This window comes from Aulonocara sp. 'chitande type north' Nkhata Bay, linkage group LG7, assembly GCF_057382095.1.
Source record: "Aulonocara sp. 'chitande type north' Nkhata Bay isolate Kocher_YH1m ecotype deep benthic linkage group LG7, A_spYH_male_GT1.1, whole genome shotgun sequence".
NCBI lineage: Eukaryota > Metazoa > Chordata > Actinopteri > Cichliformes > Cichlidae > Aulonocara > Aulonocara sp. 'chitande type north' Nkhata Bay.
The window spans coordinates 3719309-3746613 of record NC_141350.1 but is presented as its reverse complement, the minus strand read 5'-3'; the positions used below and the strand labels follow the sequence as shown (position 1 = coordinate 3746613).

The 27305-nt window shown below is 40.9% G+C and overlaps 1 protein-coding gene across 2 annotated transcripts in view; it reads right to left on the bottom strand.

Annotated features, from left to right (window-relative positions):
- tspan9a (tetraspanin 9a) overlaps nucleotides 1-27305 on the bottom strand; it is a 184458-nt gene that overhangs the window by 115866 nt on the left and 41287 nt on the right. Inside the window, exons 2-3 of one of the 2 annotated variants that reach the window (XM_086298013.1) lie at nucleotides 23469-23542; nucleotides 21585-21650 (exon numbers count right to left, since the gene is read on the bottom strand). The gene's annotated coding sequence lies outside the window, so the exon portion shown is untranslated. The remainder of the gene's footprint in view (nucleotides 1-21584; nucleotides 21651-23468; nucleotides 23543-27305) is intronic. The other variant, XM_086298012.1, reaches the window with a different exon arrangement.

Here is a 27305-nt window from a genome sequence, read left to right as displayed (position 1 = left end):
AGCTGCAGAAAAGGCTAACATTGTTATCTTTTTACAAAGAAAAAAAAGCTGAACATGAGAGGTTTTTGGACCAATTTTGTGTTCTCCATTCTTTAAGCACCGGTTTGAGCACCGGCACCGTTTCAAAAGTACCGGTTTGGCACCGGTATGGGCTGGAAGAGTTCCAAGATCAAAACAGAATATGGTTCCTAGGGTGGCTGAGAATGACCAAGCTAAAACTTTCAGTTACAGACAGACAAACTGGTGTGTCTGTAACTGATTGCTAACCAAAAGGACATAGTAGTGGTGGACAAGCAAATTCAAATTCAAATTTTATTTGTCACACACACACACACAACCATACACAGAATGACATGGGGGTGAAATGCTTGTAGCTGTACAATGCCCGACCATTAAATGACAGAAGAAAAGTTTTACAATATTTACAATTTACTACAAAATTTACAAATTAACTTAGGAATTTACAGTAAAGAATGTGCAAATAGCAGAAGAGATTATAAATTATAGGAATTATAGGATTATAGGAAATGTGTGGTGGTGCGTGTGAGAGTCCAGTCTTATAGTGACGTGTGTGGGAGAGAGAAGAAGCAGAGGAAGAAGGCAGTGGTGATAGATATAGCTATACCAAGTGATAGAAACATAAGGAAGAAGGAACATGCCAAGGGTTGAGAGAAGAGCTAGAGAAGATGTGGAAGGTGAAAGCAATAGTGGTCCCTGTGATAACTGGACCACTTGGGGTAGTGACCCCCAAACTGGGTGAGAGGCTCCAGCAGAGATCTCTGTCCCAAAGAGTGCAGGTAAAGGTACTGCACATTTATATACTTTATATATACATTTTTAGGAAATTATCTGTTTTGAGGAACAAACTGTTTGCTTTCTGCAGCGCTAGTGTACTCATCCAGGCTAGTCGAGGAAACTTCAAGTTACGCTTTGCAGGGAAAACCTGTGATTGGTACATGTAAGCGTATGGTCAGGTACCGATTTGCTTTTGTTTTGTTTTTTCAATATTGCACGATCAAGATTAAAATGTCATTAATTGTGCAGTCCTAAATAGTAGAATGTTGCCCACCAAAACTGAAGTCCGAAATGGGATGGATTTACTAAATATGGTGTAAAGATCTAATTAATTGACTGTAATTATAGGAGGTGAGTTATAGCAGACAGCAATCCACTACAGCACCCTGTGTCAGCACACCTGTCAATCAAGCACCCTGCCATTAAGCCTTAAAAGCCCATGGATAATGGTTGCATTATTATATATCTAAACCATACAAATACTGTTTAATGCTATTTAGCAAGTGGTAGCTGACAGGGACAGACTTGCTTTTGGAGGCAGCCTAAAGTGACAACGCTGTACTTTCTGGCACTGTCCCATTGGTTTCACCTCTGGAGATTAACACCGAGTTAAGCATCACAACCAATCAATTCTAAGAATACAGATATATAAAATATATCAGTGTAGTACCATTACGATTCATGGAGACTTTTCTTTTTGCATGTCTAGATTGCTTTGAAATACAGAAAGCAACATGAAACCACAGTAATACCAATAGGTTATTGCTTACAGTGGTATTACTGTAAATATACAATTTTGACAATAAAGAAGTAAACTAGATAATAGTACAACTATTTGTTTGGAAATCCCTTTAAAGTCAATAAATATAGATAGAGAAAAAAATCACTTCATTGCGCACGTCTGTTCAACAGCTTGATAATTCAAATAACTAACCAGCCAATCACATGGCAGCAACTTAATCCATTTAGGCACGTAGACATGGTCAAGATGACCTGCTGAAGATCAAACTGAGCATCAGAATATGGAAGAAAGATGATTTGAGTGCCTTTGAATGTGGCATGGTTATTGGCGCCAGATGGGCTCATCTGAGAATTTCAAAAACTGATGATTTACTGAGATTTTCCTGCACAACCATCTCTAGGATTTACAAAGAAGGGTCCAAAAAAGGAGAAATTATCCAGGGAATGGCAGATGCACATACCTCGATTCCACAGGACAGAGGAGAATGACCAGACTGCTTCGAGCTGATAAGAAGGCAGGAACCAACTCCAATAACCACCAGTTCCAACCAAGCTAAGCAGAAGCACATCTCTGAAAACACATGTCATATGTGCATATGGGCTACAGAAAAACACCATAATGGGTGCCACTAATGTCAGCTAAGAACAGGAAAATGAGGCTGTAATTCAAATAAGTTAATCAAAATTACACAAAGGAAGATTGGGAAAACATTACCTGGTCTGATGAGTATCTATTTCTGCTGCCACATTTAGATGGCCATTCACTCAGTGAAGCAGTGGGCAGCCACTGGGCGCCCGGGGAGCAGTGTGTAGGGACGGTACCTTGCTCAGGGGTACCTCAGGGTAGCTGTTCAGGGGAATCGAACCCCTGACCTTCCGATCACTCTAACTACTGAGCTATCCCTGCCCCTTAAGGAGTCAGAGTAGTTACTCTTGTTTTTTTTTTTCTGTGATCATTGGGGTGAATTTGTTAGGATGTCTACTTTTGGAGAGATTAACAGCTGTTTTGAATGTTTTTCACTTATGAATAATGTTTATCATTGTAGAATGATGGTATTTAAATTGTTTGGAAATGACCTTATAACCATTAATAGGAAATAACAATTCCATCCTTAATGTGTTTCCTCCTTGGCATTTTGTTAAAAGACACCTCAGTGCTCCAGACCAGCAAAACTTCTGCTTTCATAGAAGTGCTCACACTGTCTGATAATCAAGCACATTTCATTAACAGCAGCTGGCTGTTACCTACCATCTTTATTCCTATGAGAGCTTTTCAAATACCGCGTTTCCATTTTGACTTGGGTTTTGTTAACTAAATAATGACATGGTGTAAGATGTCACATTGTTTTAGTTTAAAAGGTTTTTAAAAAAGGTATGTGATTCCTATATGGTGTTTATCTGGTGGCAGACACATAACAAAAACTACTTAGACGTCAATTTTAATGAGACAAATGAAAAAATGTACAAAAAGTAGGGCTGCACGATTTTGCATAAAATGAGAATCACGATTTTTTGGCTTAGAATTGAGATCACGATTCTCTCACGATTTTCTTTTCCAGTATAAATATTTATTGTATACAGTATAAATTCCAGTATAATAATTCCAGTATACAGTATAAATTCCAGTATAAATATTTCCAGTATAAATATTTATTGCACTTATTAACTGCACATCAACTTCGTAACAGTTGAGACTGAACATAAAAACAATAAATAAACATAAAAACAACAAATGTCTCACGTTTTGTTGTTGTTGCCAAATGTTGTACTGCTTGAAATTCCGTCTCCACCGTTGCTCGACACTGCGTGTTTAGAGCAGGTAGTGCAACAATAGAAAAATAGTTGCGGGACGGCACTGTGTAGCGTTTGTCTAGGGTGTTGATCATTTTCCTAAATCCCTCGTTTTGCACAGTGTTGATGGGAGCCATATCTTTGGTCAGGTGATAAGTGATAGCCTCTAATTTCTTTGTGCCTGCGGGAGTTCGACGTGTATAGGGAAGCGCTGTGTAAGGTTCCCGTTATTGATGTTTGGGTGGTTGACCGGGACGGATTTTCTCCTGTCACTTTCTCGTCATCCCTGACGTGCTCTCCGTTGTTTTTTCCCTGCTAATTTTAGCATCACACGGCACAGCTTCTGTATCACGTGGTATAAGGCTCCGCCCTTGTCATTTGTTGCGCAGGAAGAGTGAGCGCTTGTTTTCAAGCAGAGTACGTCCCGGATCAAAATGCGGTACAATCGTCGTCATCTTTTTTTTTTTTTTTTTAAATCGTTGTCATTTGGAAATGAGATCGCACATAAGTATGAATCGAGATCGCGATTTTCTAACGATTAATCGTGCAGCCCTAACAAAAAGGCTATTTTACTAACAATCAAAAAAGTAAATCATAGCAATTCACGATAGTCCAACATACTCGGTTTATGAAGCACTCAAAACCATGCCAGTTCCCCAAAGAGCAGAGAAAGCAGGCTTAGTTCCTATTACTTATTTATCAGTTTCTGATTAAGTAGAAACACTTGTGAGTTTTGAGAGAGAGCAAAAATGAATTACTATGCAAATAGAATGTAATGTTTCCTCCTTTTTTATGTGGTTTATTGCAGTGTTCATGCTACTGTGCTATCGCTTCTCTCTCATGTGTGTCAGGTATTCTGTTTAATCATCAGCCTTGCAAAGAATTCATTATTTCTTGGACAGCAGGAAATATAAGACACAGTTTAATGTCTGGACTGATTAGATTGAACCTCTACCGTGAAATCAGTTACTATTTACTGAAAAAAAAAACACTGATAGAAAGACATGGAGAAGCATGGAAATATTGCCGTGCTGTACACTCATAGACAAAGAAATAGGAAGAATCTACACTGCACTACATTTTTAAGGGCAGTGCAGTGAAAAGACAGCAACAAAAAAGCCTCAGAAATCCATTTTTGCCTGGCAAAAATGAACAGCCGGCAACATTACCAAATTAACTATCAGGACATCTTATCAATTTGCTTCACCTCCATCGCACCAGAGGAAGAAGGCAGCCTGCGAAAAGAAAAGCAGTATGAATTGAGGTCAGAGGTTCAAGAATACCCATGGGCTCAACATTAGAGTGATAAAGAGGGTCTAGAAAGAGCTACAGCCGATGTAGCTTATAAAAATTTAAGACTTTCCCCCCTTTTTTGGTAGCAGAATAGAGTTATTCATTTCATCTTAGTTGCACAATGTTCACAAATCATCAGTCACCAAACACCAACAGCGATGTTAAAATCCTGGATTGATGCAGAAAATGGTTATCTGCTGACTTTTGCAGGCTACGTTCACACAAGTCCTTAGTTGTCTTTTTAGAATTAACCACAAAGATTGAGTTTTCTCCTCAGAGTCCTTTGAGAAATACTGCGAGCCAAATTGTGGATTCATTCCTCGCCATGACTGCAGCACTGGGCAGGAATGAATGAGAAAACAGGGAAAAGGAAACACACAAACACTGACAAACAGAAGTAGAGACGTACAGAATGCAAAGTGAACAGGAGCGCAGAAAAAAAGCCATTTTTGACATATTTGGCATGCACAATCTTTTTGGGGGAAAAGCAATAACTGTACACCTTTGAATGAGAAGATGGGAAAGAGGGAGATGTGGGAAAAATGGAATATGAAACCCAGAAAGAGTTTTCAAAAAAATCTCAGAGAACCACGCTACTTCCAGTATTTGATACTGCAGGTGATCTACTATACGAAAATAGTGTTTGATGATTCAGGCTGATCTGATTTTGCTGATCTGATTAGAGAAGAAAGGGTACATTTAGCTAATGAAGCCTCTAACCTGGTGAAGCATTAAACTAATGAAACAGCCCTGCCCTGAATACAGGATGCTTGATTCTACAACAAAACAATTGAGGACCACTCTCTCCAAACACTGCTGCGAGCCTGGCTGCCTGCTTCTGAGTCAGCCAATGAGGGGAGCACCGTCTGATCTAAACTACAGAGCAGGGACTGATTGGCTGACTGCTGAGGAGACTGGCAGCAGGCCTGCTGAGAGCACTGAGAGGAGAGCAGGTGTGTATGTGTGGGGTGAGTTTACTGCGGGAGGGGAGCTGGTGGGTGGTCAAAACGTAGAAAACACAGTGTGGAATCATAAGAGCTCTGAGCTCCACCAAAAGCTCAGTGTTGGGGTGGAAGACAGTAAAGTAATTACTCGTGGAAGACACTCGACAAACATAAATACTGAGCGTCATGCTGCAACCACTTGTAGGATAGTGTTTGTTCATAAAGCTTGAGCATGCAGAGGATTACAGACGCACTGTTTTTTCCTGTTTGTTGCAAGTCTCTCTACGTCAGGACGGTAATCATAAAATCACGTGCCCTGATTAAAAACCCTATCGCTGGCACTCACAGGCCAAAGTTCATGCAAAAAAGCTTTTTCATGATTGCATTTGGGCCAAATGTGAAGCAGTAATATACAGATATAGTGACCTTGGCCTTTTTTGTCCTTTTGCTGTGTGAAACACCTCCAAATACAGCCTGTAGGTTTTGCCTTTTTTGTTGCCTGAAATGATCCATCAGCTCACATTTGCTAGCAGAATATAAAATACAGTTAGATATCTTTATATTTTTAACTTGCGAATAGTAAAAGTAAAAGTAAAACTTTATTTATATAGCACCTTTCAAGATAAAAATCACAAAGTGCTTCAAAGAAGCTAAAACCTAAAAATAAAAATCAACTAAAAGCAAGTTTAAAAAGATGGGTTTTTAGCTGTTTTTTTAAAAGCGACCACTGAGTCCACAGATATCAGGCTCAAAGGGAGAGAGTTCCACAATCTGGGGGCCACAGTTCCAAAAGCTTTGTCGCCTTTTATTTTCAGCCTCGTGTGCTGGACAGCAAGCAAGCCCTGGTCACATGACCTCAGGGACCAAGGTTTGCTGTGTACTGTCAATAGAATAAAAATATCAATATTTAATATATATAATTACTAAATTACTGTGGATAAAAGGCTTCCTGACAGGTGTTAATCCTTATAAAAGCTTTATTTGATAGTTTTAGACCTAGGAGGCCTTTCTATGTCCTTTTCTCTCCTCTGACAGAATGATACCTCCTCCTGTTTTAAAAAGTGAAGAATAGTTTTCCTTTATCTTCTTAGCAAAACTGTTCAGCCAGAGAACGTGTCAGTTAATTTTCACATTTCATTTTTTATAGATCCTTGCAATGCTAAATGAAGATTGCAGAGTTACATTTAGGCCAAGGGATTAATTTTATGAGAAAAGAAATCACTAAATATGTTATTTTGATGAAGAGAGATGAGTTTTTAGAGGTTTAATCGATGCCCAGAGAAGGACTGTTAGAAGAAGCCAGGTACAATCTGTCCAAGTAAAATGCTCATTTTAATGAGGAATATTTTAAAACAAATGACTCTATTTTTCTCTAAATAAATGACCATTAAAAGTGTTTCATCACATGCATCACTTATACCTGCATGAGTGATGTGAATAAAATTTGTAGTAAACTACTTTGCAGCTGCGTTAGCCTTCTCCTTTTACACACAACACAGATCTTTACACCTGTGCGTCGTGAAAAACATCTCTGTTGTTCAGTATGTTGACAATTATCCTGAAACATTTAATGGTCGCTGTATTTAGTGGACAGACGTCTTTGGGCAAAGAGAATGCAACTGCATCATCTTTGTGAGCTGAATGAACACAACGATGAGGCTCAGGTTCATGGATGTCTGAGTTGTTGGATGATTTGCACTGTTTTTCTTGGCCTTCATGTATTAACTATACTGCAGTCTGTAGTGTCTTTTCCTGCAGATAAATAAGTTAGTGGTGCTGCTTGGTGGTACAGACATGCATGACTTCTTTATCTATGATTTCTTCATGGGTAACATCGCTTCCCAATCCAATCAAAGTATTTCCAAACAACGGATGATGATCCATTTTGAGGGATCAGCTCTTCACCTTCTGCTGAGCCCGACATCTGAATTTTGTTGTATATGTATCGTTTAACGTAGTTTTACTTAGATGACATCCAGGAAACGTAACGGTGCACAGTGCAGGGAACAATTCATTTCAATTCAATTCAGTTTTATTTATATAGCACCAAATCAAAACAACAGTTGTCCCAGTGTGCTTTGTATTCTAAGGTAAAGACCCCACAATGATACAAAGAAAACAGAACAGAACAGTCGACACATGCAGACAAACACTCCTGATTTAAAGAGAGCTTGATTTGCTTTTGGCATGCACTGTAAACATCTCTAGATCATGCTCATTTAGTAATGGGAAACCAAGATTGGGATTCATTCACTGTGCAGCCCTAGATTATACAATAGATATACTACATCTCTAAATTGTCAACATATAAAGTTTTGACAAGTTTCTTTGACATTGCATTTCTGATACGGCAATAACTACATGTTAGATATTTTACCTCCATTTTCTAAGGGGTTACATTTTGCTCTAGCTAATACCTGACTGGTTGTTTGGATGTATGTAATCACATATATCCAAGAAGTCACAGGTCATGCTTGATGTCAACTCATATTTAGAGAGTTAAGCTTGAGACTTGTTCATGCCAGTAATGGTAAATGGCCTGTATTTGTATAGCGCTTTTACTAGTCCCGCCTAGGGACCCCAAAGCGCTTTACACACCCAGTCATCCACAAACTGGTGGAGGCAAGCTACAGTTGTAGCCACAGCTGCCCTGGGGCAGACTGACAGAAGCGAGGCTGCCATATTGCGCCATCGGCCCTTCTGGCCAACACCAGTAGGCGGTAGGTGAAGTGTCTTGCCCAAGGACACAACGACACAAGACTGTCCGAGCCGGGGCTCGAACCAGCAACCTTCCGATTACAAGGCGAACAAGGCGAACTCCCAACTCCTGAGCCACGGTCGCCTTCTCCTGCTTGGATTTTCATGGCATACACTAGTATAGCTTAACAAATATTTGAGGTTTTGCCATTAAACTTTTACAGCCATTCATGGTCCTCAGAGGATCAATCCTGTGAGGAGAGATCTGGTTTCCCTCGAGTGCCACCGTGACGTTTTGAGTGTTTTTACAAGTATTAGGTAGATTGAGGGCCCTCATTAAGAAGACCTGCACTGCTTTAGGTGAACATTTAATGCCATTATCAGGTCAAAATTAGTTTTCCCAACAACATTTCTGCAAAGACAGATAATATTCCTCGCAGCCTTCACCAAATAATTACAGGAATAAATTAAACACAAAGCTCCAAAATCAGCCCTACTCAAATCACCCGCATCTTTATAATCAACGCATACCAATGCACTATTTTATTGACAGGCAAACTTCAGCACTTCTGTTGTTCCAAGATAATCTTCTCACTCAAATCGCTGCCTTACAGTTTTTCCACACAACACTGCAGGTGATCGTGCTGTGTAGTTCCCAGCAGTGTAAAATCCCCTGCTGAACACTGTCTGTTATTCCCCTTTTATTTCCGTCACAGCACATCGTTGCTTTAATGATGCAGCCCTCACTCTGTTTTTCATTTTTCCAATTGGTAAAACACACTTGACGCTAAATTTGTTTTCACACCCAGATTTACAACAGCTAAACTTTTATGTGGTCGTCTGAAACATTTTTATGAATGAGAAGCCGAACAGACAGTATTATATCTGTGTTTAATAGTTAAATGTTGGTGCTTTGGAACAATCCTTCTCAAAATAACCTTAAAAATCAATCTGAAAATGTTCTTTTCTGAGGTCCAAATCCAAGTGTTGTTAGCGAACAGCTATCCCTGTGAACTAGCTGATTTCCCCTCTTAGTTCTGCCTGTACTGATGTCTCTGCACTGCTGCTAAAGCACGGGGTATTTACGCCAAAAACAGCACAATCAACCTTGGAATCAGTGAAGTGCTATACCAGCTGAATGTGTACACACCCTCTTAACTGGTACTACTAACAGCATTTTTAAGCGAATGAATCAGCATTGTGTCTAAAAGAGGTTTATTGAACTATTACCAAGTACATAGGCAATGGAACTGCATTAATGAAAAGCAATTAGCAACATTCTCAGTAAAAACAGCATGGCCCAAATCAATTTAGAGCAGTTTATTCCGCGTGCCCAAGGCTTTGTGTTTAATCCACTGCCAAAGCTCCTGCACCCTCTGCTTGTTGCAGATTTTCAGCTGCTTGTACTTCTGTGGGCTATTCAGCAGGCTGACAACAACTACAGGAGTTTAGTGGAAGTTATTCTGTAATCCCCAGAGAGAGAACAAACTCTCGCCAAGCATACAAATGACACGGCATACTGAGAATATTCCGTTTTGTGTGTGTTTTAAAATTAACTCATGCTTCCTGTTTCGTTAAACAGCGCAAAAGAACCAAACCTTTTGACTCTCCTTAAAGGTAAAAGCCCTGCTGTGCTAAAACATGAATTCATAAACTATAAATTTCAGTCAAGATATTTAAACAGAACAGGAAATTAAAGAAGATGAGAATAAATTGCTCTTAGATGTGCAGCAGGCACAGGCACATATGTGGAAACCAGCTGGACACATGTGACCACCACCATCGTTTTCCTGCTGTTAAGTCAATCGAAAAGTTAAATTCATTTTCTCTACACTCTTAAATGCTAATACAGCAATAGACTTCTGCTAAAATGAATCCCTCATCCTGCATCAAAAATGAATTTGGCACACATCTGCTCACGTGCCTCGTCAATTTAAATATCACAGACACATCTGACCGCCTGAAAGGTTTCTGCCAGAGGAGCTGCGGCAGAATTTAATGTCGCACATGACTCATTCAGCACTATACAGCCACTATAACAGTGCTAACTGTGTGGCGTGGTGGCACAGACAGAAGAGGCCTGTTATAGGTTCGCTTTCTCCTTCTGTGTGAAGGGAGGAAAGGGAGTCATTTCCAACTTGTGATGTTGGAAAGTAATGTGTTTATATTTACAGCGGCAGGAAAGCACTGAATCATATTCAACTTTGTTTACATATGGATATAAATGATTTAGCCAACCTTGATTTGTGGACATAACTGAGCAGGAAAAAAACAATGTTCACTCATAACATTTGCCTGGTTCTTACTTGTATAGCTCAGCTGATTTAACAGTTTAAAAAATGTAAAATCCCTGGAGCACAGACCTGGCATGGGGGGTCGGCTTTGGCCTAACAGACCACCAGGCTTAAAATATACTGGCAGAAACTGTGACATGTAAATACTCCTGGTAGAAGAGTATAACTGACTGTACAGCTCACAGACCGAATCTGGACTAAAGTCACTGAGCCGGTAGAGATCATAAATCACTGTTCAGTCAGGTTTCAGACAGATGTAGACACAGACAATGCGGGCTTATTATCCAGGACTCCACTCAAAACTCCCTATAGCTTCCCATATAGACACGGCACATCCAAACATGCACGCACACACACAGGATGGTCAGCACGGATCTCACACCATCCACTGGGCACGAAGAGAAAAATGCTGTTTTATGGGCCAAGTGCAGACGTCAAGGGCATTGTACTTTTGATTTACGGTGGCCCTGTGGCCCGATTATGATGTATTGCAGAGGCACAGTGTTTTACATTGTGATGAATACTGTTGGGTGCAGGACCAGATAAATTCTAAAGACACTTTAGGGTGTGCTACATGCCAGGTGCTCAGCCTCGAAGGTTGCCAAGGAGAAACCAAACCATTATTTATAGAAATTCCGGGGTTTTTTTCCCCCTCTCCCCACCCTACCCTTTTTTTTCGAAAGCCATGAGCCAAATAATGGTGTTATATGAAAGTAGAAACTTATAAGTCCACATGGAAAACTGCAATGTATGATTTAAAAAAAAATCCCCCCCTCCTAACTTCTCCCACAAAGAAATCAGAGGGGATTTATCACGGCCAGCTGTGGTTTCCATTCCAATTTATGTAGCAGCTCGTGGCAATTTGGAGTACAGACATGTACACAAAACGTAGAGGAAAGTCTCAAACTCACCACCTGGTTGTCCTTCTCGTGCCTCTTTCATTTTTCAATTCATTTTTACTTGTGCACTACCATTTTTTAATATCCCTTTAAAAAACCTTCCCTGTTTTTCTCTCTAAGGTTGCACGAACACAAACAAATGTATCTGTGTGCGCGTTGGACACAGAGGTGACAGAAACACACGAGGTAGAAGAACCTTCATGTGTTGTGCACTGGAGAGATGGAGCGGTGGCTTTGGAACAGTGGCTTCATCGTAAATCTAAATAACAAAATATCCCATAAAGAATGCTAAACACATGACTAGCACTGATTGCACAGCACGGAAATCAGTTTAGATGGATCGTAAATCAAACATCACAGGCAAGGTGAGGCTGCGGTGAACCGTAAGCACCGGGTTCTTGTGACATATGTGCTCAGTAATGCATAGGCGCTCGTAGTCTGCTTATGTGGAGGAATGAAGGTTTGTTGTCAGAAGGATATAATAACTTTGCTTCCACTTCAGTGTCATAACGCTGTAATCCTCTTAAGGCTTGGGTAGTAGATGATCTTCAGACAAAATAAGCCTTGCTAGGGACAAGCATCATACCTTAGCCTCATCGCTGTTTTCTCTCTCATGGGGCCAGAAGAGACGTAAAAACATACAAAACATAATTCATATGTTCTGTAATATAAACATGTTTATATACTGCAGCGGCTAATGGGCAGCGACAGAAGACACAAAGCAAACATTGAAGATAATCTCCTTTTTCATAAACAGAGAGAAAATCCCTACAGCCGAACGAGCCTGACAGACACGAGTAGGGATGGGTAACGTTTAGGTTTGATCCGATACCGGTGCCAAACCGGTGCCGGTGCTTAAACGGTGCTCGAACCGGTGCTTAAAGAATGGAGAACACAAACTTTGTCCAAAAACCTCTCATGTTCAGCTGTTTTTTGTAAAAAGATAACAATGTTAGCCTTTTCTGCAGCTATGGGGCATATATGGCATCACTCTTGGCTGGAAGCAGTGCTTAAACAATGGAAAAAAAAACACAAACTTTGTCCAAAAACCTCTCATGTTTAACTGTTTTCCACTTTTTCTTTGGTCCTTTTAGCCTTTTTGGCCAGGGTGAAGGGAGTATCTGCCATTAAACAAGAAGACAGCCGCATGTAACTACGTCGGTGTTTGCTAGTTCACCTTACATGCATTAATGTAATAACGCAGTTAGCGTACTCAACGTAAATTACACACGAACAACATTAAGCTACTCACGCAGAGAAGAACGGCTGCTGCTGCATCATCATCCTCATCATTTCTGCTACACTGACAGGGCTAGGGGCCAGGACTCTGCTCTTCGTGTTTTTGGGGGATGTTGCTAACTCCGGGTCCGATAACAGGCACCACACCCGCAGTAGATGTGCTCGGTGTGAGGTCTCACAGCAAGCTATCAAATACGGCGCATTTCTCGGCTTTTAACAAAATGCTATACGTCTCCAGGTGTTTCATCAGTTTCGAGGTGTTACCTCCTTTGACAGTATCACAGTATCAGCTTAAAGCACTTGTTGCTGCTGAGTTTGCATATTTTGCTGTGAAGTACAGCCAGACTTTGACCGCTTCGCTTTGGGCATTTTTAATCTGTAGCTCTGCTCTAAAAGAACCTACATACCCGGGCCCGCCTACTATCCTCGGAAACGTAAAATGATTGGCTGGAATCTAAAGTGTATCACAGCTCAGGAAAAAAAAGCACCGAAATAAAGCACCAAAATGTGCGCTGCTTTTCGGTCTGGTTACTACCGTTTATGACAGAACCGGTGCCATGATGGCACCGGATACCGGTACCCATCCCTACCTACGAGTCATACTTGGAAGAGAGTCTGTGACTCTGTGTAGGCCAATATCAGGCATTAGACGGGGATATACCATATCCTGAGGAAACACATCCGTATTCTATATGATGGTCCTGCACCAACCTCCAAAACAGACCCCTAATTTCCAGCCTTGGCATAAGGACTTGATTACTTTACTCTTGCAGTATTTAAAAAACATAAATAACTACAAATCACATTTGTAGACGTTCAATAGCCAATTTACCAGCTGTGTAAAAATTACCTGTAAGATAGCAAGAAGCAGACATACCAAACAGTGTTTTTGCGTGTTTTGGGTAGCTCAGCCGCTGACTCGTTCATAATTTATCGGGATCATATTTGGCCTCAGGATAACACAGATTTTCTGCTCAAGATTATAAACTTGCAACTCCTGCAGATTCATCTTTGCATCAGTTTGTGCAGTATGGGTGAATATGCAACTGATGTGTCTCTGAAATGATGCTGCAAGCAATAACTGTGACTCCTGCATTTCTTTCTCTAACTTTAACCATAAAATTTTGTCGTAACCATTAATCTTCTTCCAGCCCAAGTATAAATGCCTTTACTATATAATGAAATAAGTAAGAATACTTAAAAAACAAAATTAATTATGAATCTTCTTGTAGGGAAAACACTTTCAATAGGTACTAAATATGTATTTGCTAACTCCAGGAGGACATCTTCTACTCATAACAGCACTCAAGTTATATAGACTGTCATGTGCTTCCTTTAAATACAACTAATACAGTAACCAGGTCAGCCTCCTTTTGTCGCAGACTGGTTCTGAGGTGAAAGGTTACCCCTGATCTCAGATCATCCCTGGCATTAGTGATGATATTCAACAGGATCACTAAAAACATCCCATCTGCCTATCTGCATGTGCTGTATGAAGCCCTCTGGGATTCAGAGCACGGTAGCTCCAAATCTACCCCAACACACACACACACACACACACGCACACGCACACACACACACGCACACGCACACGCACACGCACAAAGACAGTTCCAAAGCAGGGAGAGATTAAACCAGACATAGACCTATAACACCACATAATCTGTTGTTTAAAAGAATTTCAGCATATCAAATCAGGACAGTGTCAACATTCTCTCCAGGATGGAATTTGATAAAAAAAAGATTATATCAGCTAAACTGAATATTACATTTAGATACAATGATGATGCTTGTGCCAGCAAAAGGATAAATTTATGAATATGGTTTCTATTGTCAAAGGATTAGGGTGGATATGACAATCCGGAAAGGAAACAGGAAGGAAAAGGAACATGGAGTAAAAGCTTTTCATGTAGACTGGCCCGCAGCTACAGGGAAGTGACATGAATCATATTGTAAAGGATGAATGGTCACATGTTCTAGCAGACACACACAAATACACACACATGCCATTAGGCCTTGACAGAGGCCATGCCTGTCAAGGCCAGAAAAAAAATACCCTGGCTCATTGGGTTGAAATCTCACATTAATCCTTACTCAACCTTCCAGCCATTAAACACCACTCTGCATCACACACACACGCGCGCACATACACACAGACTCCGTGGCGACTGCCCCGTCACCTCACCATGGTGACACACAGATCTGTTTGGACACCATGAAATTTCTCCTCCTCCTCTTTCACAAACACACACAGCTACTCCTCTGCACTGCCATATACAGTCGTCTATAAAGTCATATAAAGCCCTCTGTGCCATAGTGAGATCGACTTTTAATGTGGCACAGAGGAACACAGGAGTAGATAAGCAGTCATCATTACAGTATTAAAGAAAACGCTGTTTCTTAATGATGTCTATTAGGAGGAAAACATCAACACACATTTGGACAAATGAGGAACAGGTTGCACTCTGAGAAGGTTTCATTTGGAAGATCTGATGACTGTCTCCTTTTTCCTCCCATTCGCTTCTTTTCCTGCACAGGGCTTCATGGTGCTGATACTGATTTTAGCTCCACATCGAGCTGATGTTATATCAACTGCAACTAATTAGGTTTCCAGTTATAATCTCTCAGTTGCCTAGCTCTGATAGATTAGGTCTTGATATATATTTTGCTTAAGAGAAGTGGGATAAAACCAAGATGAAAGATTTTCACTTTTTTACTTTAAATTTGAATTAGCTTGTTTCAAGCACTTGCTTTTGTGATATTTTTTCACTAATGAGTTGATCTGCTTGCTTCTGTATCAAGATGTTGCTCGACTAATTGCTTTAGAGATGCCTCCTAAAAACTGGTCTCTATTCAACCCACATGTTTTTTCAAACACATTTTATGAGCAAGCACATTATAAAACCAAATTGTGATGAAGTGTAAAAATCATACTCAGTGATGGAGAAATAAAAATCTTGATTTTCACTCTGTTCGATGTGTCCCCCCAAAAAAGCTTCAGTGGGTTTTAAATAATGTTATAAGGTATATTGTGCTCTTCAATCAATGCTCATGTGTGTCTGTAACAAATAAGACTATTTGTGTCATCTCTGTTGATCCCTCAGTGGTTAGTGAAGCTCTTACAAAATGTTCTAGCTCATTTTAGGATTGTTTTCAGTCGATATCTCCCAGCGAGAGCTGGTTTTGATTCAGTAACTCTGTGTGTAAATGTGTTATATGCTTCAAAAGAAATCGACCTTTCGTTATTCTTTTTTTTTTTTTCCCCCGCAAAAGCACAGATGTTATCTGGAAGAATTATTTTGCAGATACACAGCACATCCTTTATTACAGCTAATTAGATGATTAGGTAGAACAGCAGGAAACAAGAATTATAGACTGCCATGAGATGATATGTAAACTAAACTAGGTGCAAAGAATATAAAATACAAACTCCGTGTGATTATAGGCATGCAGGCTAATGCACATTCAGTTGTCTCATGAAGTGTTATTAGGATGGCGTATACAGTAGGAATATATTGAATTACAGTATACAGCCACATCCATCACTTGAAAAATCATTTACATGAGCTATGGAAAACAATGAGTCATGCAAAACACCTTAATCTTCCAAAACTGAACTAAAGTTCAACAGATCCTTCGTTCGTTTTGTTGACCAGCTTCCACGTTAGGGGGGGAAACAAAATATATAACAGGAAAGCACCAAAAAAAAACAAACCCCACAGCGTACAGGCAAAAGTGGTGGGTCACCTTCATATGACATCTACAGAGCTGTTCAGCCACGCTTTGAAGCTTGCAGCACACAGTTCTGAGCTGATGTTAATGCCACAGGAGGTTTGAGATTCGGCAGTTACTGAGTCAGCAGACTGTTGGAAAATTTCTCATACTATGTGTCTTAGCAGCCAGTGTCTCAGTGCTATAACTCTGTGTGGTCTTTGACTTCATGGCTGAGTTTCTGTGTTTCTTAAACACTTCCACTTTGCAATGATGCCACTCACACTTGACTGTAGAATATCTAGTAGGAGGGAAGACATTTCATGAACTGACAGCACAATCGAATTCAGCGAGCTCTTCGGGAAAAACATTCCTTCATAAATGTTTGCAGAGGAAGACTGCATAGGTGTTTGATAAATCTGGCAATAGGACTAAAAACTGTTGAATTTAAAGTCTTGTCAGCCCAGCGACAGACTGGCCAACTGTCCAGGGCGTACTTTGCCTCTCACCTGATGGAAACTGGGATAGACCCAGTCCCCAGACCCTGCCCTGCCCTGGATGCATGGATGGATGGATGCATTTAAAGCCTGTTAGCTCTTCATCAAACCACCTTTAAATATTTAGTCAGCTCAAAGTTGATATCACACCACAGAGGCACTTGATAAATGTCAGTTTGGGCAGTTTGGGCATACATTGACATTTTGGAATGGGTTAGTTCATAATTGATATCACAACAGTAAAAAGCATTACGCTTAAGGATTCCACAACATGATGATTGTTTGCTGAAGTTTTAGCAGTGCCGAACGGATCGTATTTCTTGAACGTTTCCCTGTCCACAGTTCAGTTCAGTTCAGGTCAAGCATTTCACTGCATGTTCACTATATGTTGTACTGTGTATGTGACAAATAAAATTTGTATTTGTAGTTTAGAATAAAATTAACCTGCCAACTAATAAAATTTTAAACACCGTGATTTCTAGAAAAAGCTTTACTTCATTAAGAATAACGTGCCAGCTCAAATGGAACTAGTATCTCTTGTAACGCAGCCACACAGCAGCTTACCAAAATTAAAGTGATTGTGCAAAGATATCAACATTTAAACACTGATTTACATTCATCAGCTGAGCACAGCACAAAATGCACTATGACGGTGCAGAGACGGGTCAATTGTCCATTAAAAGGGATAAAAAGGTAACAGATAAACAAATCCAAATGGGCCTCTGTCTATCCATTATGGGCACTCCTGCTTTACGAGTTGCAGCAGCTCCCACATTCTTAGGCTGCTGTCATGAAACGTTTAAACTGAAGGCACACAGAGACCCATCAGCGTGCTAAATGTGTGGTGGGAACAGATTTAGAAGATTTAGAGTAATGGAATAATCACCGTGAAGTTGCACGGTGGAGCGGAGTCATGCAAGACTAGTTGTGGCGACCTTGGATTTCGTCAATACAATCAGCGATGTCTATCTCTTACAAAACAAAACCCACACAGGGCTCGGTGCCTTTCAGACAACTTGAAATCAAAACTAATCCGAGTCACGATTATAATGGATAGATTTTATACCAGCGGCAAGCGAACACGGAGGGAACCACAGAAAACAGAATTTAGGAAAAGATCAAAACAGCGCAGGGACTTAAAGTCTTATGAAAGAAAAAGACACAAAAATGAGCTTAATACACACCCTTATCTCTCAACTGATATTGTAACCTTTGAAGTCATTTTACAGCCATTATGAACACAGCTGTGATATCTTCCACACATAATTATGGTTTATTATTTGTCCCTGGGGCAATAAGTAAATGTGTATTATGTGTATATGGCTATTGAAGTGCATGTAAATTAGTCGAGGTGTATCAGTGCTGTGCTCTGAGCACTGTGTAATTGTGCTGACACTTTGGTGAGACAGCGACAAAGTGTGCGTGTGGATGGATAAAGCATGTGGGTGGTCGCAAAGGTGAAAAGGTCAGGAGCTTAGGCTCGTCTTCACCCACGGGTCATTAAAGAAGATCTGTTTGTCTCAACCAACAAAGACTGTGGAGGAGTGAATTGAGGGCAGCCTTAACACAGAACAGAAATGGCAACAGACACACACACAGTCACATTCATATCTCTTATATCACAATTTTACCGTCTTCCTGCCGTTCTTCTCTCACTGTCACGCCCGCCGTCATCACCACCCCCTTCTCCTCTCTATCTTTGAGTGGGATTTGTGATCTAAGATCAGTACGGCTGTAATGCCCTTCTCAGTGACTGACAGATGATACGGCCTGGCCTTTGGGCCCCAGCCGGAACGGCTGCAGATCAATACCCAAGCTGGCAGCCTGTCAGCATTCACAGAGCAATGTACACACACTCGACGCACACAAGCATTCATGTGCAAGGACAGCATCAAAGCCTGTTTGAATCGGATGGCATTTGCAGGAACAGGACCTGGATGTTTGCAGCACAGCAGGAGGGGACATTCCTAGGATGCAATACCTGGCCTACAGGAGCAGCATGGCTGCAGGATGACAGAGCGATGGATTCCCATGGCTCTTTTGGGTGGATATATTAAGCAGTCTGGATAGATGAACCAGCCAAACAAAGTAAACAGGTTGGAGAAACAACCAGGAAATGGTGTATCTGTTTATGTGACAGGGTGGCTCTTTAACCTTTGTGACTGACATCTTAGTATAGAGGTTTACAGATTTGCTTAGCAAGTGATGGGTTGGACCTGAACCACACAGAGACACAAATCCATCTGGGGTTGTGTCAGGAAGAGCATCCAGTGTAAAACTTTGCCAAATCAAAACATGCCGGAGTCCTACTGACAAGGTAGGAGTCGACAATAGCTTTTATTTGGAACGGACACTGTGGCTTGAATAGTGACTGAAACCTTATGCTCTAGTGCCATTTACCTTTTTGGTAGAGCTCTACAAGTGGGGGGCGTGTGGTTTGAAAACAGAGTCCTGTTCTGATTTGAAAAGATCTGCAATTGGTCAACGTCTCCCGTGACAACGTACTTTAGCCATAATGGACTTTTGTTGTCTATACCAGCTTTAACGTGTATTACATATGTAAACATCATTATAACATCAGCACATAAACATTGAATCTTAATCTGAAGTTAGCATTAGTTTGTGTATTTATGTCACTAAAATTGAATTGAAAAGTTTTTGGATTTTTTTTCTTTTTGCAGTTTTTCTTTTTTTTTGCAAGCCTGTGATTAGTTTCCAGATCTGGCTGCACTCGAGCATAAATGACCAGAAAAATTAGAACTCACTCATCCTCGCTATTATTCTAATGGGCTTTAATACAGAATTGCAGGGAAAGCGTGAGAAAGTGAAAGTGAAGGCCGTGTAATATCAGCTGTCAGGTGAAAACTAAAGCATTTGCAGTTTTTCCCATTTATATTCGTGTTACAGAGTGGATCATTATATCACATTAACAGCGTGTTCTACAATATAACATGAAACACAAGCACACACATGCAAACAGTTGCACATACATAAAAAATAAATGAAGGCTTTCAGTGAGTTAAACGAAAACCTCATCCTTTCTGAGTATATACAGTGACTCTGCTCACGTACTCCATTCTTCTAAACAGAACCAATGTACACCGACCTATGCAAATAAACTGTGTCCAAGAGGGAGTCTGTATTTCCATCTTTCTATTGTGCATTGCATCACCGATCCTTACTATATAAATAAATATGAGAGACGTATAAATAATGCAGTCACAGATTTGACAGTCGGAGTAGCACCATCACCTCCACGCTCAACGTGTCTGCTAACTCCCACTCGCTCAACCTTGTTGTGATATATCGTCTTCCAGAGTCAATCAATAGCCAATTAAAGACACAAGGTCTCCGGTGGCCACGGGTGCATGTGGCGCTGTTTGACTATGGAGATAAATATGTAAATGGTTGACAGGCAGGATATCAAGTCAGTATGTTCCAATGAGAAGAACAGGGAGGCTAACAATAACACTCCTCACACAAACACACACATACACGTACGTGTGTGCAGCACTACTCCAGTGTGGTATCTAAGGTGCAAACCCACTAACACTCATAGGGAACCAAAGGACTAGATCCCCTCAGGATGGCAGGTTGTAAGATGTGCTGTGCTTATCCATTGATGCAACTTAATGAACTGCTAGCTGCAGGGTACATCATTCAGTCTCTCTCTCTCTCTCTCTCTCTCTCTCACACACACACACACACACACACACACACACACACACACACACACACACACACACACACACACACACACACACACACACACACAGTCTTCTGTATATACAATACAATAATAATGGATGTTAGTTCCATGAAATATATACACATCCTCCTGGTAATGGAAACGCTTCCAGAAACAATCTGAGGACGTGGCAGAGTACAGAGCAGCATTACTCTAGAATAAAGCTGTCTCCCACTCAGTTACAAACATATGAACACATGTGATCAAAGACCCTGCTGAATGCAAAGCCAGGATGCTCAGACTTCTGCGTAGCAGATGCACTGTCTGAGAAGAGCGTGATGTGCAACCCACAAAACCTTGACCCTTCAGTCCAAAACCTCCATGAACGATCTCCTGCTGTGGAACTTTACATGTCGATACTGGATCTCCTGAACACTCATCCCCTTGCATGAATAGCTCTGGAGCCTACTTCACTTTCTGCCCATCTCTGTGTCTCTCTGCATTCCTCCTTTTAAAGCTCTGCCACCACAGGCGCCGCCAAAGAGCCTGACAGTTCAGCCTCTCTTTGATCTCAAGGCACAGGTTATCTGTTGCCTGGCTAATTTTAGTTAGCCCCTTTAAGCTGGGATTCTCTTTGAAGCAAGGTGCAGGAGGGAGTTATCAGTGTGGCCCCTTCAGTTACACATAGATTCAACCTCACGACTTTCAGTTTCTACTGTAAGCTGGAAAAGATTATCAGCCTTGTTGTTGCATCTGGATTGCAATCAGCTCTGGGCATGGAGTTGATGACATTTAAGAAATGCAGATTTATGTGAGGTAAAAGCTTCGAAGTCTTTGTTTAATAAACAGAATATTACACAGGAGATGCTAAAGGAGGCGAGCTACTGAAACCACCTAGGAAATTAGAAGCTCTACATTTTATTTTGCTGCAAGTTTAACAGACTGTCGTAGGAGATGGAAGGTGGAGGTGCTACAGGTGAAAAAGGAAATCTTACCTTTCTGAGGAGGGTGAGAATTAGGAAAGGACACAGACTGTGCTGCTGGCTGGGCAGGTCAAATATCTGTAAAAAAAAAAAAAAAAAAAGTGAGTCAGGTTTGTATTCCTTACCTCGTTTTTACTCAAGCCAATAAATTGAAATGTCCCATGCAAACAAACTCATTCAAATAATAAAACACATATTTAAGAAAAAAAGAAAAGGAATTAACTTTTCTTGCATCTGCCTAACCAGCCTGGAGTTGTTATTAAATCTGAAGAGGGTTGACAACACAACCTCAGGGAGCGTGTGTTTACAGCAGGCTACTCAGGAGCACACTCCAGTTGTTGCTCTGTGATTTTATAGAATAGCGGACCAGCTGGCCTAAGACTCACTTAAATGAGTGAGCCCTAGGCAGGTGACCTTGAAAGACCTGACAGAACACAGTTTCTCAATCTGAACCTCAAACTAAATGGGAGAAGCATGTCAAGGTGAGTGGACAAGTCTTAAAAGTAAATGTGCCTGCCCGTGTTATACGAACGCAACTACTGAATACACCTCTCAGCGCTATGTTTGTCTACCGCACTACTGAGATCAAACACAAAAAACACACACGCACACAAAGCTGAAAAGCCAAAGGAAGGTACACAGAATATCAAAGCGCTTGCACTCCAGTGTGAATGATGGTCCTCCGTGAGCACCTTCAGGTAAGAGGAGCAGCAGGCGTCTGCAATCTGATTTAGCGCATCAATCTCACACAAGAGGAGTCACTTTTCTTCCCACAGGATGACTTACGGGGGCACGGCTGCTATTTTCATTTCCATTTTTTTGAAGAATGGCAGCCAAAGTTTCCCTCTGTATGGTGTAAAAAGTACTGCATAAGCTCGATGAAGGACAATGACCCAGGCTATTGCCAATAGAACGTCTGTATGGCAATGCCGTGCTTTCTACAAACACACACAGACACAAATTGTAAGGATAGTTTCGAGTTTTATCTCAGTCCACATAGACTTGGTTTGAAAGCTGCATGTTAAACATGTGGGTACTGTAGTCTGGAGATAAATTCATTCCTCAACAAGCATTATGCTGCAGCTTTTGAGTGGTTAGAAAGTTTGCACTAAGGAAATAAATACATGAAAAAAGCAATATGAGAAACAACATTAGCTTTAAGTAAGACGTAAGCAAAGACGTTCTCTATCTTCAGTTCTTTGGTGCGTGTACTTCTATTACTATTATATTATTATCATCACTTTTAATTCCATTTATTCTTGGAATAATTAAAAAAAAAGTATCCAAAGTAGTTTTTGTGGCATGTCTGGTTTACAATATATTTGTGGGTACTGTTCATATACTGTTTGGCCACATAGGGCTTGCAGCCTTTGTAACAAAGCCCTATTAATCAGACTTAAAATCCACATATTATTTTGGGGTTAGACATACTTGGAATGGAATCTACAATATATCGTTACGACAGTGCTTTTCTGAGCCTATTTTTTTATTTCAGCACATTTATTGAATTAAAGATTTCAAGCCAAGCACAAGACTGAATGGACTGCCTTCAGGGTTGTCAATTTCTGTTGAAAGATGCAATGTCAAAAGGCCTAAGGTCAGGCAGAGAGTGAAAAGCACTGTGAGGCTGAGTGGGAAGGCAGAACAGTAGAAAAGAACACAAAGAAGTCAAGTGGTGACAGAGGAATAAGCATAACGTTAATATGTTACTGCGGCATCAGGACGGAGAAAGGATAAGAAACCAGTCAGATAACAAAACTGGATGTGCATACTGCTGTGAAGAACAACCCAAAGAGCAATGCAGCTCACAAAAACAGACAGTTTTGTTCCTCCCATTAGTGAGTTGAATTAATTAGGGCTCCAGTGATGCAAATAACAAATATAATTATGTCCCACCATTACTCCTCATCATTATAAGCTTGTCTCCTTCCTCTTCCCGGGAGACTGCAGACAGCCAACTGGACAAGCAACTTTAAAGATCATCCATGGAAAAAAAACAAAGGAAAACAGGAAAGCTGTCAACATTCATTTAGTATAAAACTTGAAGAGCATTCCTACAGTGAGTCACGCTCAGGAGATAGATGCTGGTTTGTGGTCATCAGTGATCGTACAGCCAAGTTAGTTATGTTCCTATAGCTATAAACAGAGTGTCATTTGGCTTGAAATGTGATCAGTCACCCTGTGAGTTATATTTACCATCTGTGGCCCTTTACAGTGTTTGTGTACGTATGCAGCATGTGGAGCATGTGAATACAAGTCAATATGCAAGATGTGTATCCTTCCAGCAATTGCTAAGGAAGAAGATTAGCTTGTAAAACATGCAGTACATGACATACCGTATCACCACTGTGGACACAGATAGCCCTTTCATAGCATTTAGACAAAATTCCTCAAGATCCGACAAGGAACAAAAAGTGACCCTGGTATTCTAACAAACAGCTCTCTGTCTGCTGAGGCAGATCAAGAACGACACTTTAAGTTCAGGTTAGGTCCTGGGAGGACGATATTTGGCCTTGCAGTGAGGATCACAAACCCAAACAACATTGTTTTGAATTAAAAAAAAACACAGGAAGAGGTGTTGAAAAGCCACTGCTTTGCTGTGTGTGGTAATGGATAATCATTTGTCTCATGGGTCTCATGAGTCCCGCAGCTGTGGCGCATTCAGAACTCACACAGCTGTGACTGAGGGACCGTTGGCCAGCGCTGGCACAAATCAGCGAGTGAGCTGTGGATGGCTTTGCTCCCACTAAGGAAGACTAGTGCTTAAGTAATGCAGCACTGGTGGACAAGTCTAAAGTTACACTCTGCGTAGAGGTATTTTTAAAAAACTATTTAAACAGTCACTAAACTGTAGTGTGAAGTGGTCTATTTCGGCTCTTTTGTGGGTAAAATTGTGCTTCAATGGATCGCGCCATCCTGCGTTTAACACCAAGTAAGGATTATGAAGAGCATGCAGCACAAAAATTGTCATCCATTTATTCTAAATGCATAAATTGAGACATTACAGCATTTAATCTCTGCTCCATGCGCATGTTCACTTTGGGACAGCAAAATCAAAATGACAAGATGCGGAAACTTGCACATCCGGGGAAGATGAAGGTATTGCTCCTTCATTTGCAGGCCTGACAGGCTATTGATTGTTCTTCAGCTAAGCCTCGAGGCTCACGTCTTACCATTGTCTCACCTCCCTGCATGATCCCCCAACATAAACACACACATTTCCCCCCTCTATAGGATGTGTGCCCCTAACAGCTGTCCTTCCATATCTCTCTCTTTAGCTCACTTGCCTTCCTCCATCATTCCCTCACTCTATTTTCTTCCTAGAAAAAGTTTCTCAGGCTGAACCCCGTCCATAATAAGTGCTGGTCTGGCATAATCCTCCTCTATAACACTGTAGAGAAAACTTTACTTTCCAAATCCTTGACAGCTGCTTCAGTAAGGTCGGACGCTCAGACTCTTTTTACAATGTGGTCTTGCCTCGGTTGTGCCTTTTCATGCCATTGGTCACAGCAGGATGGACCATGACACAACCACACAGGAATGCTGAAAAGAATCCAAAGTAAATCCCTTTCGATGCAATTGCAGCTTGAATATATGAAAAACCAGGGACAGCCGACAAAAGCACACTATTCTTTGGCTACTAAAGGATGCAAAACTCTAAAATGGAACACAAGAAGGGTGTTGGGCCGAAGCATACAGCCCAACGTTACTCTGCAGTTCTTGTTCTGTACTGAACAGTACATATTTCAATCATAAATCTGCATCGCTAAGGCTTAGAGGACTTATCACAGGGAACTGCTGTGCAATTCAACACATTGGGTGGCTCAGCCAAGTTCTGATTGCGGGTTGATGTATGTGAAAGTTAAGTCAGGGGGGTGCAGTGGTAAAACTGTAGTCACTGGAGGGAAGCCAAAGTGTGTGGCACTGCTGAGTGATGAGATACACGCCTGGAGATTCCTGCAGAAGCTGAATTATAAGAGGCGGGATGGAATTCAACAGACAGCTTTAACCATGCAATTATTTTGTACAGTAACTAGTAGTGAAAAATGCTGTCAACACAGGTCTGCAGAGCACATCTTTACCTGAAAATGAAAGATACAGGAAAATAAGTTTAGCCTGCTTCTAGCTCTAATTAACTTGTTTCCATTTAGCTTGATGATAACATGTCAGATTTGTGTTTTGTTTTCACCTTTGAGGGGAGCAGGCGTCTCCTTCAATTGTTCATTACTTTACTCTGAGTCATCATTTATCAGCTGTTCTTTAATAGGCAATTTGAATGACAATGACCAGACCGCCGCTACACTTTCTTTCTATATTCATAATGATGCCGCGTTCAACACAGCACAACCCGTGCACACCACACACAAAGAGTATGCTCTCACAGGCAGGAAGAGCCTTAGAGGTCAGCTGTTTGCCAAGGTTCATGAAGTGCTGGTAAAGAAGAGTTATGACAGCTCGGCTCCATCCCATCAGCCACACTGTCAACTAACACAGCATCATTTATACGTAAAAGCCGCACAGTTGAACACACAGCAGCATGGGTGGGCAAATTACTGCCACAGCTACACCACTTCACCACTCACGCTTCAAAGAGATGACTGTAGAACGGGCCACAAATTGAGCTGATATGAAGTATGAGCTACTGCCAAACTTGCATAATATATCTGGTCAGCGTGATCTCTGTGTTTACGTTTGCATGCACACTCCTTCAAAAAGTCTGGGACTAAAAAGGACGGGGCCAAACGAGGTTGGATTACAATTCAATTAAACCTTTAAAAACGCTGTATTGTTTTACATTTCCCCCTAACAAAAAAGCACAAAAGCAAGAGATTTGCATGTGTACCCGAGTCAGCAAATATATATTTCACAGATATATTTATAAGGAATAAAAATTCCTTTCCTATTTTCCTAAAAGTTTCCTCGTATAAGACAAAACTACACTTTTTTTTTTTAAAAGTTTCCAACTGAAATGCAGTGCTTCATTGGAAAACATGACACGCAAAGCATTAACACCAGTTAGAAGAAGAGGGAAATACTGTAAGAAGACCCTTAGGCTTGCTGTGATTATCAATAGTTAGGTTCTTTTTGTGAGAAAAAACAAAACCAGTCTCCAAACATTAAGGCTGACCCATACACCCTGCAGCAGGGTTTTGCTTTATCATCAAGACAGCAAGAGCTACTTATGTGCTCAGAGCTTCTGATTTTTCCTTTTTTTGATCCGTGGCCATGGAGGCAAACCAATTGATACATCTGCCCTGAAACAACACTCTCTTCTTAAACCTATAAAACCTATATTTCTGTTTGGACAGTGTCAGAGAATGTGTTGTTTTTGTTCCATTTTGTATAGGCTGCAGCTAAAAGCTGTCACTGTTTCACTTATCCTATTAATAAAGTTTACCATTATGGCCCACTTAGGCCCAGCTCAAGAGTATGAAGACACATTTTTCTTCATTTATCAAGTAGTCAAAAAGTGAAGACACAAAGATAAACAAATAATGTGCATAATGTGTACCAGTCCTCTGGTAGAGGAGCTACATCCCCGTGTCAGACCTTATTCCTCACTGCAAAGCCTCCTTCAGCAATGCCCAACTCAGGCTATAACTCATTCTGTAGGCCACTTCTGTTCTCATTCGTCTATGTAGCAACCACTTTGGTAACTGCAAACCTTCATAGCAAGGATATACAAGAGCAATGTCACGGTTCTGGGTCAGTTTGACCCAGTATTTTGAGTTG